At 47.1% G+C, this 12317-nt stretch overlaps 1 long non-coding RNA gene across 1 annotated transcript; it reads left to right on the top strand.

Annotated features, from left to right (window-relative positions):
* The first annotated feature begins 10541 nt into the window (after positions 1-10541).
* LOC128813435 (uncharacterized) lies at positions 10542-11777 on the top strand. Its single transcript, XR_008439039.1, has 3 exons — positions 10542-10668; positions 10751-11080; positions 11713-11777. It is a non-coding gene; the product is annotated as an uncharacterized LOC128813435 (long non-coding RNA).
* The last annotated feature ends 540 nt before the right edge of the window (positions 11778-12317 follow it).

Raw genomic sequence — 12317 nt, 5'->3', positions numbered from 1 at the left:
TCAGAGCAAAGGCCTTCTGCAGTTGCCGGGCTGTTCTCCCAGCTCGGAGCGCTGCACGCTCACTGACTGCAGCTTCCACGAATTGTCGTCCGTGCTTGTGGATTGGGAGCGCTGTCCTCCTCCACCATGCCAGCTTTTTCTCTTTACAGAGGAGCACGTGTACATAAGGGTAAAGAGATTCCTTCTGTCACACCGGTGTTTGGACCTGAGGAAGGTACCGGGCTTTCTCCAGCTTTTCTACAGTTTTGATTTTGAGGTAAGAGTCCCATTTTAGGTACCCAGTAATTCTTCAGAAATGTATTAGAAACAGCCGCAAAAATACAATGAAACCTCATTCTCCCACAGGTAGTTAATTAGAAGCGTCTTTCTTCTGTTTCATATAGGAATTCAAAATGTTATTTCTGTGAGGTTTTTGTTGTCTTCTTAATACTAACGCACAATGAGTTGTGCTGTGTATGCTCTGTGAGCACAAGAAAAGAATGTTCTGCCCCGGCTAGCTACAATTCCTCTTTGAGTTTAGGTTAGTAACTTGGAGTTCAACTGAAGTATTTTAGAAACAGCAACTTCTAAAATTCCATTTCCACTGCATGTTTGGGCTGCAGACTGACTGTTCCCAATGGATGTTAGCGATTAAATTTGATAGGAATGGAAAATTGAGAAGTCCAGAACAAGCTGTGGTAATTCCTGAGCTGGCACTCAGAGGGAACCGGGGTTTTGTGCTCTTAGGAGCATGTATCCTTTGGAAATGTCTGAATGTCTGACGGTGGTATTTTTTCTTTATGGCTTCCAGTACAAAACAGCACGAGTGGATCCTCAGATTTCTTGGGGAAGGGCTGCGTGACAAACATTGCTGTGAGCTCTATGTCTACCAGAGGATTTTCCAGGTCATTCTTGCCTTTTTCAGCAGTCCTTTGTTGTGACCAGGGCTCCCAGGTAAGAATTTAAAAAGAACAGTTCCCAAATACCCCAAACCACAAAAGCTTGTATTGGCCTCGAGATCTCAAGTACCAAACAGAAAGGAATAGCTGATTCTGCCTTGGTCCTCTTGAAAATCTGTTCCTTGTTGGTTTTGTGGATTTGTGGAGGGAGAAATAATTTTGCTTGTGTCTAAACCAGTCCCATCCTTATCCCCTGAAACTGGGACCGGTTCCTGCCGTCGTGGAGCCTCACGGGGGTGCCGTGGTTTTGCTCCTGCAGTCGGGGCCTTTTCTTTTTGGGGTCTCTATTTCCCCAGCCAGCACGTTTGTCACCTGCACAGTGCTTCGGCAGGAGGGAACCTCGCCTGCCGGGAGCTCTCGGGTTTGGGAGCATCCACCCTGAGGATTTCAGGTATCAAAACCTCGGACAAAAAGAGAAAATTGTCTTGCTACCTGAATACTTCTTGTAAGAGCAGCACCTGTGGTGCGAAGCGTTGAAGGGAGAATGTCTTTCCTTCTCTGGAGTTGCTGAGAACAGGCGGTGTTCGTTTTAGCTGGAAGTTGATGGGGTACCAGCCAAATTGCTCATTTTATTTTAGATAATCAGATCTTGGCTGTAAAAGAACAAGTTGCATTTTCTGTTTCAGCGTCGTATTCTGGAGATATGACAGAGTGCTGCCCGTGTCACCTCTAGAGCTGCCCATGAGCTGATAGAGGATCACAGCCTCCTCTCGGGGGTCCTGCACGGCTTAGAGAAAAGGTAACCAGGGAAGTACGGGAGAAATGGGGACAATTTCCTGTCCACGGCTGAAGAATGACGTGGCTGAGGATGAAAGCAAGGGGGACAGACCTGGAGACGGGGGCACCCCGAGGGCTGCACTGGCAGAACTTGCTGAACTCTGAGGTGTCCCTTGTGTTTTTGAGAAGAGAATCAAGAGGCTTTCAGGTGGTGGTGGGAGGGACGATGGTGGGGGGGCTGTGTGATTTGGGAATCACTTCCTTGACAAAGCAAAAGGACACCTTGTGCTGGTGTCTTTAGCTTTTAAATTTCAAGCAGCCTCAGTTCCCATCCTGTCACAGGACCTGCTGCACAGGAAGTGGCACAGTAATGGATTTGAGCTGTCTCTAGAACGTTATTTCTCCTCCCCTTGCCTCTCCCTGACAAAAAAAAAAATCTCTTCTGCAAGCACAGAGTGCCCTGACAGGTTCAGGCAAGTGCACCAAAAGTGCCCTAGAATATGGTCCCCCGTAGGAGATGGATCAGCTGCTGGTGAGGATCTGCCTTTCAAATGTGGTTTTCTTTTTTTTTTTTTTTTTTTTTTCTGTTTTATTTTGTTTTTCAGGTTTCTGGAGAACAAGGTGATAAATAAAATTATTTCCTTACTCCATCCTCTATGGCTAATAAATTTAGGAGACAAGAGAGAAAACAGGAATCGGTCCCAGATGCTGCTGTTGAGATGGATATATGATCTATCTATCTATCTGTAGATAGATAGATGTATATACGTATATCTGTGTAGTGATAATAATGGGATTTTTTATGATACGTTGCTTCACCGTTTTATATTTTTAATAAAGTGTGATTTTAAGGTATTAGTTATGATATTTTATTATAGTTATTGGCTAAACTAAGATTTTCTTGTATTTTATTGGTATCAAGTAATTAATGTTAATCATTAATTGGTAAGAGTTTGTAATGAATTATTAAGCTATGAATATTGTTCATTAAGGTACGTCTTTTTTAACTGTAGGTATTTTCATGTGTTTATATGGGTTTTTATGTTAATGATTTGGGGTTTTTATGTTATGGATATATTAGTATTTTATTAGGTTTTTCTTGTTAGTTTAGTTGTTTGGTGTGTAGATTATTCATGAAGTATATTTATCTATAAATGTTTTAAATTTAAGTTATAAATCTACTTGTTAAGGATTTTTGTAGAGTTCTATGTAAAAATTTAAATCGGTAGGGGAGATAAAAAGCAGTAATTATTAATAAGATGAGTATTTTGGTTTTTAATAATGATTTAAGTTATTTAGTGATGTTTTAATTCTTGAAAATATTATTTCGTTATTTTTTATTTATGTGTGATTGATTAATTTAAAATTTTTGTAATGTTTTTGTAAATTGATTTCTTGTGATTTCATCAATTTATATATTTTTTAAATGTTTTATATTTATGATTGTGTGTGAATAATAAAAAATGAACAGTTGTTTTATTTTGTAAGGTAGTATGTTTAAAGATGTTCCTATTTGGCAGTAATTTATTTAATGTTATAGATGTGTTATTGTTTCATTTGGCTAGTTAATAAGTAAGTTCACTTAATGTGGTTCAAGTGTGAGTTGTAGTTATTTTAGGTGTTAAAAGAGATGCAGAAATAATAGAATTAGGTTATTAAAAGGTCGTACTGTTTTGATACTGAGAAGTAAATTTGTGTTGGAGCGATTGGGTATTTTTGGGTGGGTGTTCTTTTTTTTGTTGGTTGTTTTTTTTTTTTTTTGTTTGGTTTTTTTTTGGTGTTTTTTTTATGTATTATTGTTAAGTTTGGTCTTAGTGGATTAATTGTTTTAAATTGTAGGTTTGCTGTTTTGAGGTAACTTCTTTGTGGTTTTGTGTGGTTTGGGGGTTGTTTTGTAACTAAATATTGTACAAGTATTTGTTTGTAATGATTTGAGTAATTTTACTTTTGGTGGTTTACCTGTCATTTGGGGTATGAGTGTATAAATGTTATTTGAAGAGTTTATGTTACGTGTAAGTTACGTGTAAGTTTTTTGATTTGCAATTTAGTGTTTGTAAAGGATAAGGTTAGTTGTGAGGAGGTATACAAACGAGACACGTTGAAAAGAGATTTTTCGGGTTGGTGACTGATAAACAGTGTATTTGGATGTGTGGTTTTAGTTAGTGTTACTTGTTTGTTCTGTTTTGATTGTGGAACTATTTCTTTTAGGGGTTTTTTTGTGTGTTTTAAATAAGGCTTGACACAGTGAGTAGGACTCGTGTGTGATTTTTCTTTTTTTTTTAATTGTGGAAACATAAGTATAACGTGTTCTTTAGGTTCTGAAATTGACGGGACTACTTTCTCGGCTACTTACTGAGTCTTGTAGTTGAGTAGGTTTTTGTAACTCTGATTTTGAAATCAAAGAAGAAAACTGAGGAGACGAAGGAGGTAGAGGAGTTGATCTCCTTCTAGGACAGAAAGGGTTTAGCGCAGAAACTGCTGGCTCTGATGTGGCGCGGGGGTTTCCGTGCGCCGGCCGGGCCGGGCGCGGGGCTCGGCGGCAGGAGAGCGGCGAGCTGTGCGCGTGCGCGGGAGGCGCGCTGCCGCGGGGAGCCGAGCGGAGCCGAGCGGAGCCGAGCGGCTCCGAGTTGAGGCGAGCCGAGCTGCGCCGAAGAGGCGAATCCAGCCGAGTCTGGCGGAGAACAGCCCGAGTGTAGGCGAGGAGCCGAGTGGGGCCGAACCGAGCCGAGCTCCGCCGAGCGCAGCATCCCGAGCAGGGCGGGCCGCCGGGGCGGGCTCGGGGTGGATCGGCGCTCTCTGAGGCTCCCCCTCTTGTCCCTCTCTCTACCAATCCTTCTTCCTTTCTTCCTCCTTCCCGTATTCCCCTTCTTTCTCTCTCTATCCCTTAGTTCCCTCTCTCCCCAAAGCCGACCCCTTTCTCTCCCTTTTCGGTCTCCCCTCCCGTCCCCCCCTCTACCCTTCCTTCCTCCTCCCCGTATTCCTGTTCTTTGTCCGCGGACCCTCCCCTCCTCTCCCTCGCAAACCCGACCCCCACTGCCCTGTCCCTATCCCGCTCCTCCGTTCTATTCCTCTTCTCTCCCTCCTCTGTGCACCGTCCCTCTTCCCCGCTCCCGGCCTTTCCCTTGCCCTCCCGCTTTCCTCCGCAGCCCGACCTCCCTCCCTCCATACGCTGTCTCACGCCCTGCTAGCCCTCCTCTCTTGCCGTCGCCCCGTTCCTTCTTTCCCCGCAGCCGCGGGGCCGGGGGCGCCGGAGAATAAAGCCCAGAGGGCCGGAGCCCGGCGGCCCCGGGCCCTTGCGGGAGTCCCCCCGCACGGGGCCGGAGGCTCTCGGCGGATCCCCCCGTGCCGGTCAAACCCCGCCCGGCCCCGCCGGACCTGCGGCTTTGCCGGCATCGCGCTGAGAGCGGCCCCCGCTCGGTGCCGCGCCGTCCGTGCCGCGTCCCCGCCGTCTCTGCCGCTCCCCCTCTCTGCCCCTCGCCCGTGACAGCGAGGCTGGGCAGGAGCTTCGACCCTTCTGGGGGCTGGCCCCCTTTCTTGTTGCGGCAGAGTCCCTTTCGGGGGGGATGTACATGTGGAAAGGGATGGAAGCAAGTGCTGGGCTGCTGTCCGGGGCAGTTAAGACTCCTTCTGTGCCTTCTTTGGGGGCCAGGAAAAAGGGGTGAAGACTCGGGGCTCTGGTGTCATTTGGGGCACCCTAAGGTCCCTAGGAGAGGGACGCACGCTGCGGCGGAGGAGCAGGTGGGTGGCGAATGAGGGGGGGTCCTGCCGGGTGCCGTCCCCCCGAGGGACCCAAAGCTGCCCCAAAATGCACAGGGAGGGGGGTGTGTAGAATACTACTAAATCCTGGCAAATGTTTCGTTTTTATAGGTCTTGGTAAAAATAGGAAAGTATTGCTAAATTCATTTGGAAAGAAAGCCAGAACAGCCCCAGGTATGCGCTGTGAGGATGTAATGTATAATTAATATACGTGTATATATAAATATAAACAGAAAATAGAAAAAAAATACAAAATCACAGAAATCGATACAATACCTAATAGATATTCTAGTGTATATGTCTTATTATACCACATTACATGTAATATATTATATATATCTAAATATAGTACGTCAATATACTGTAATATAATATACAAGAGCATATAGATGTAAATATCAAAAGCATGAATATAGAAATATTCAAATATAGTTTAAAATAAAAGGATTTTTTAAATTTTGTATTTGTTAGTAGGCAGGGTTTTTATTGTAAAAATTAGAAATAGAAATAAATTAGAAATCTATGTATAGAAGTATAGCATACGTACATTAAACTCTATATAAAAATTAAAATGTAAGTAAATAGAAGTATTAGCAGTATGTATGAAATATAATATATATAATATTTTATCTATCTTGTTATCTTATTATATATATGATATACATTTATAAATATAATCCATCCATAGAAAGTATAAATGCAACTGTGATTATAATGATGAAAATATGCTATGAATATTTAAATATTGTTTAAAGAAAGGGCTTTTTTGGTTTTTATTTGGTTCGAGGCAGGGTTTTTATTTAAAAAAATATGAATATACATTTTATTTTGATAGACTTCTAAATATAAAAATATATAATCAATGTATAAAGATAGATATAAAAATATAAAATATAAGTAAAAATAAGTAATAGGAAGAGATAGAATATAAATAACGACATCTATCAATCTACCTTTAAAATGCAAATTTGAATATAAATGCGAAAAATATATAGATAAATTTACAAACAGTTTAAAAGAGTGTTTTGTTTTTTTTTTTTTTAGGTTTTTACTTGGATAGATGCAGGGATTTTATTTTTAAAAATATAAACCTTTTAGAAATATCAATCTAAATATAGAAATATGTAATCAATATATTAAGAGATGCATAAAAATATAAAATAAAATAAACTTTAAGTAATATGAATGAATGTAAGAAATTATAAAATGATCATTATACATCAGTATACATTTTAAATCAAAATGTGAATATAAATATAAAAAATATAAAAATAATATAGATTGAAATATAGCTTAAAAGAAAAGATTTTTTATTTTGGTTATTATTGGGTTAGAGGCAGGTGGTTTTGTTTTTTTTTTTTTTTTTTGTCGGTGTTTTTTGGTTTCGTGCGGGCTGTTTAGGGGCATTTATTGCAGAGGATGTTTGGAAGGGGGTCGCGCCTGTTCTTCTTTGCGCGCCTTTCCCCGCCTGCAGCCCCAGGGCGGGCGGCAGTGCCGCCGCCTTGTGGCCAGAGTGCGGTACTGCGGTCCTCGCCCGAGGTCCTCCCGCGGCCGCCATCTTGGGAGTGGGTTGTCGCGGACTCGCTTGACCTTCCCAATATGGCGGCAAAAAAAGGCGGGAAAAACGAGGACCACGGTCTGTTTACTGCACTGCCTGCACGCCACCCTGACGCCGGCGCCGCCCCGCGGGATTTTTTTCGCTTTTTCCCGTGTCGTGGCCACGGACTGTGAGCTCAGCGGCTGCGCGGGCGGTCAGGTTGTGAGCGGGCGCCGACAGGCATCGGCAAAAACGCCTCTCCCTTCCGAGGTCCTCACGCGGCCGCCATCTTGAAAGTGTCGCGGCGGCCGGGACACTCTTGACCTTCTCAATATGGCGGATAGGAGAAAAAAAAAAAAAAAAAAAAAAAAAAAAAAAGCGCGGGAAAATCGTGGTCCGCGTGCTGCACTGCCCGCGCGCCACGCAGGCGCCGCCCCGCCGGGATTTCCCGCGGCCTTGCCAGTACTGCGGACACGGGCTGTTGCCACACTTGCGCCGCGGACGGGTGGGTTTCAGGCAGCATTTTTCTTTTAAATAAGAGATCGTTAATATTAATATCATAGAGCTAGAATTTGGTTACAGGCAGGGCTTTTATTTTAAATAACAGAACTATTTTTGCAATATAAATATAGAAATGCATCATATATATATCTAGATCTATAAAAAGATAAAATAGAAATAAATAGAAGTCATAGGAAGATATTTAATATAGAATCGAAATAACATCATGCATCAATATACATGATAAATGCGAATGTGAAAAGTATAAATATGAAAGATAGCTAGAGAGAGTTTAAAAGAAAAGGATTTTGGAGGGGTTGTATTGGGTTAGAGGCAGTGTGTTTTAGTTTGTGTGCGGATGTTTTTTGGGCCATTTATTTTTCAGGATTTTTCCAAGGGGATCGCCCCCGTTCTTTTCTGCCTCCCTTCCCTCCGGGCGAGCGGCAGCCCCCGGCTGTGGCCGCCGGCGGCGGTGCTGCCGCCTTGTGGACAGAGAGCGGTACTGCAGCCCCCCCCAGCCAGCGCCCTGCCCCTCGCCGCTGGGTGCCGGCTGAGGGGGGAAGGACGGCCGCCGAGCGTGGGAAGGGCGAGGCGCGGGAGCGAGCGGCAAGCGGGGCGGTGTCTGTAAATAGAGGGGAGGGGTGAAGGAGATTCGGGAGAGCAAAGGGACCCGATGACCGAGAAGAACGGCAGCGGCGAGGGCGGCCCGGCGGGGCCGCTTTCGGCGGGCGGCGGAGGCGCGGTCGCAGCGCTCACGGGCCGGGGGCGGCGGGCGGGGGGCGAGCGGCGTCGGAACAGGGCTGCACTCCCCTTTCCCGATCCCCGCGCGCGTCCCTCTCTAGACGCTGGAAGCGACCGCGTGCCGGAAAATGCCGCCGGGGCGGCGCGCGGGCGGCGGAGCGGGGCCCCGGCTTTCCCCGCCCCTCCTGCCGCCATCTTTGGAAGGTCAAGCGAGTCGTCGCCGTCCCGCCGCGTCCCCGTCTCGTCCCGCCGCGTTCCCGCCGCCTCCCCGTGCTTCCCCGCCGTCTCCACTCTGACACGATCCGCCCCCGTCCCGGACCCCCTCCGCTGCAGGGAAATGCAGGAGAACGCGAAAGCATCGGGGCAGAGCAGCCGCTGGAGGTGCCCGAGCCGTCTCCCCCTTGCCCGCAGGGCCGGAGTTGCCCACCGCCGGGAGCTGACAGGTACGCTGACAGCACGGGCGGCTCCGGCACGCTTTGCCTCGCTGTGTTCCGGTGCCGTGCTGCTGCGGGAGGACGGGGCCAGCGCTCCAAAGGCCAGAGCAGAGCGCTGGCGAATGGGAGGCGAGGAAGGCTTGGGCTAAGGATGGATTGCAACCGGGCTGCCTGTAAGTGCGCAGAGAGACCTTTGTCGTCCACGCTGCCAAAAGGAGCACCTGGTACACCCTATAGGTGTGCCTTGTGTTGCACGTGTTTTCATTTCCTGTTTGTGTCATCCCAAAAAGCAGGGACGGAGCAAATGGGACTGGTTCCCACTGTTGCTGTGTGAAGGCTTTTTACAGGCTGCTGTATTGTTGTCATCTTTTTTTCACCCCAAGCTTGGCTTCTCCCATCCTTTTCCCGTGGCTGCTGCATTGGGTGTTCCCAGGAGGGCTGGGTTCCTCAGCAGGGGTCTTAGGAGTTGCTGTGGATTCTGATTTTTCTGAAGCTGTATGGAGGCGTGCTAGCGAATCATCTCTTTTCTCTCCTGAAAAGCTTTCCATCTATGTCCACCCGTGCGTCTCTGTGTTTTAATCACGTAGGCGGACGCGTTGAGGTTTTTGCTTTCTAGGCCAAAAGCTGAGGCAGATGAGTGTTTGCTTTGTCTGTGTGAGGAGTGGCATTTGTGCTGGAGAGCTGCGGTTGGGAACAAAAGATGGACTAAAGGTGCTCTGGGGACGGGCACGGGAGGAAACGCTTGCAGAGAAAGGCAAGGCAGTGATGATTGCGGAGGAGAAATGAGAGGTGGTTGCTTCCGATCCGTGGGGACTTTCCTTGGGAGAGATGGATCAGAGAGCGTACGGAAGCAGAGAGCATCTTCTGGCTGCTTCTGTTCTGTAAACTTCTCCCTGGCTTCACAGGTCCGTGCTGGAGAGCGGGAGAAGGGTCCCTGCTGGCTGCCGTGTCCTGGGTGGGCACAGAGCTCTGACCTTGGCCAGATGGGCTGGTGAGTATTGAATCAATCCCTGCCTCCTCGTGAACAAGTTGTTTGAAGGACTTGTCGGCAGGGACGGCTTTTAGCCGGCTGCAGTTCGGTTTCTTTCTCACAGGTTTCCGGGTGTTTTGATCCTGACGTCGCCAAAGCCTCAGATTTGCTGAACTGGGGCTCTTACCTGTGTGACCCGTGAAATGTCCCGGAAGCTGATCGATGTCTTTGTGCTCCCGCTGTGTTCATTTGGGCTGTGCTTCAGGCTTCTCTCCCGGGGCCCTTGCCGTTGCTGTATCTCTTGGATGCCGTGCAGAACGGAATCAGGCAGCCAAGCCTCAGGTTCACCTTCTCCCTCACCCTCTGCGCTGCTCGTGTGGCACAGCAGATCCTGAAGCCAGGTACTGGAACGTGCTGCGTGTGTCACTGCTGGGGTGAAAAACAGAGCCCTGGGGAGTGTCGATCCCCTCACCTGCTCTGTGCTCGTGCGCTCTTGCCTGAGCTTTTCCTCCTGGGCAAGAGAAGGGGAGGGTGGGCAGCAATGGGAACGCGCCTCAGAGCAAAGGCCTTCTGCAGTTGCCGGGCTGTTCTCCCAGCTCGGAGCGCTGCACGCTCACTGACTGCAGCTTCCACGAATTGTCGTCCGTGCTTGTGGATTGGGAGCGCTGTCCTCCTCCACCATGCCAGCTTTTTCTCTTTACAGAGGAGCACGTGTACATAAGGGTAAAGAGATTCCTTCTGTCACACCGGTGTTTGGACCTGAGGAAGGTACCGGGCTTTCTCCAGCTTTTCTACAGTTTTGATTTTGAGGTAAGAGTCCCATTTTAGGTACCCAGTAATTCTTCAGAAATGTATTAGAAACAGCCGCAAAAATACAATGAAACCTCATTCTCCCACAGGTAGTTAATTAGAAGCGTCTTTCTTCTGTTTCATATAGGAATTCAAAATGTTATTTCTGTGAGGTTTTTGTTGTCTTCTTAATACTAACGCACAATGAGTTGTGCTGCGTATGCTCTGTGAGCACAAGAAAAGAATGTTCTGCCCCGGCTAGCTACAATTCCTCTTTGAGTTTAGGTTAGTAACTTGGAGTTCAACTGAAGTATTTTAGAAACAGCAACTTCTAAAATTCCATTTCCACTGCATGTTTGGGCTGCAGACTGACTGTTCCCAATGGATGTTAGCGATTAAATTTGATAGGAATGGAAAATTGAGAAGTCCAGAACAAGCTGTGGTAATTCCTGAGCTGGCACTCAGAGGGAACCGGGGTTTTGTGCTCTTAGGAGCATGTATCCTTTGGAAATGTCTGAATGTCTGACGGTGGTATTTTTCTTTATGGCTTCCAGTACAAAACAGCACGAGTGGATCCTCAGATTTCTTGGGGAAGGGCTGCGTGACAAACATTGCTGTGAGCTCTATGTCTACCAGAGGATTTTCCAGGTCATTCTTGCCTTTTTCAGCAGTCCTTTGTTGTGACCAGGGCTCCCAGGTAAGAATTGAAAAAGAACAGTTCCCAAATACCCCAAACCACAAAAGCTTGTATTGGCCTCGAGATCTCAAGTACCAAACAGAAAGGAATAGCTGATTCTGCCTTGGTCCTCTTGAAAATCTGTTCCTTGTTGGTTTTGTGGATTTGTGGAGGGAGAAATAATTTTGCTTGTGTCTAAAACCAGTCCCATCCTTATCCCCTGAAACTGGGACCGGTTCCTGCCGTCGTGGAGCCTCACGGGGGTGCCGTGGTTTTGCTCCTGCAGTCGGGGCCTTTTCTTTTTGGGGTCTCTATTTCCCCAGCCAGCACGTTTGTCACCTGCACAGTGCTTCGGCAGGAGGGAACCTCGCCTGCCGGGAGCTCTCGGGTTTGGGAGCATCCACCCTGAGGATTTCAGGTATCAAAACCTCGGACAAAAAGAGAAAATTGTCTTGCTACCTGAATACTTCTTGTAAGAGCAGCACCTGTGGTGCGAAGCGTTGAAGGGAGAATGTCTTTCCTTCTCTGGAGTTGCTGAGAACAGGCGGTGTTCGTTTTAGCTGGAAGTTGATGGGGTACCAGCCAAATTGCTCATTTTATTTTAGATAATCAGATCTTGGCTGTAAAAGAACAAGTTGCATTTTCTGTTTCAGCGTCGTATTCTGGAGATATGACAGAGTGCTGCCCGTGTCACCTCTAGAGCTGCCCATGAGCTGATAGAGGATCACAGCCTCCTCTCGGGGGTCCTGCACGGCTTAGAGAAAAGGTAACCAGGGAAGTACGGGAGAAATGGGGACAATTTCCTGTCCACGGCTGAAGAATGACGTGGCTGAGGATGAAAGCAAGGGGGACAGACCTGGAGACGGGGGCACCCCGAGGGCTGCACTGGCAGAACTTGCTGAACTCTGAGGTGTCCCTTGTGTTTTTGAGAAGAGAATCAAGAGGCTTTCAGGTGGTGGTGGGAGGGACGATGGTGGGGGGGCTGTGTGATTTGGGAATCACTTCCTTGACAAAGCAAAAGGACACCTTGTGCTGGTGTCTTTAGCTTTTAAATTTCAAGCAGCCTCAGTTCCCATCCTGTCACAGGACCTGCTGCACAGGAAGTGGCACAGTAATGGATTTGAGCTGTCTCTAGAACGTTATTTCTCCTCCCCTTGCCTCTCCCTGACAAAAAAAAAAATCTCTTCTGCAAGCACAGAGTGCCCTGACAGGTTCAGGCAAGTGCACCAAAAGTGCCCTAGAATATGGTCCCCCGTAG

This window comes from Vidua macroura, chromosome 12 (genome assembly GCF_024509145.1).
Source record: "Vidua macroura isolate BioBank_ID:100142 chromosome 12, ASM2450914v1, whole genome shotgun sequence".
NCBI classification, from domain to species: domain Eukaryota; kingdom Metazoa; phylum Chordata; class Aves; order Passeriformes; family Viduidae; genus Vidua; species Vidua macroura.
The sequence above is the reverse complement of the archived record's forward strand: the minus strand, read 5'-3'. Positions and strand labels throughout refer to the sequence as shown.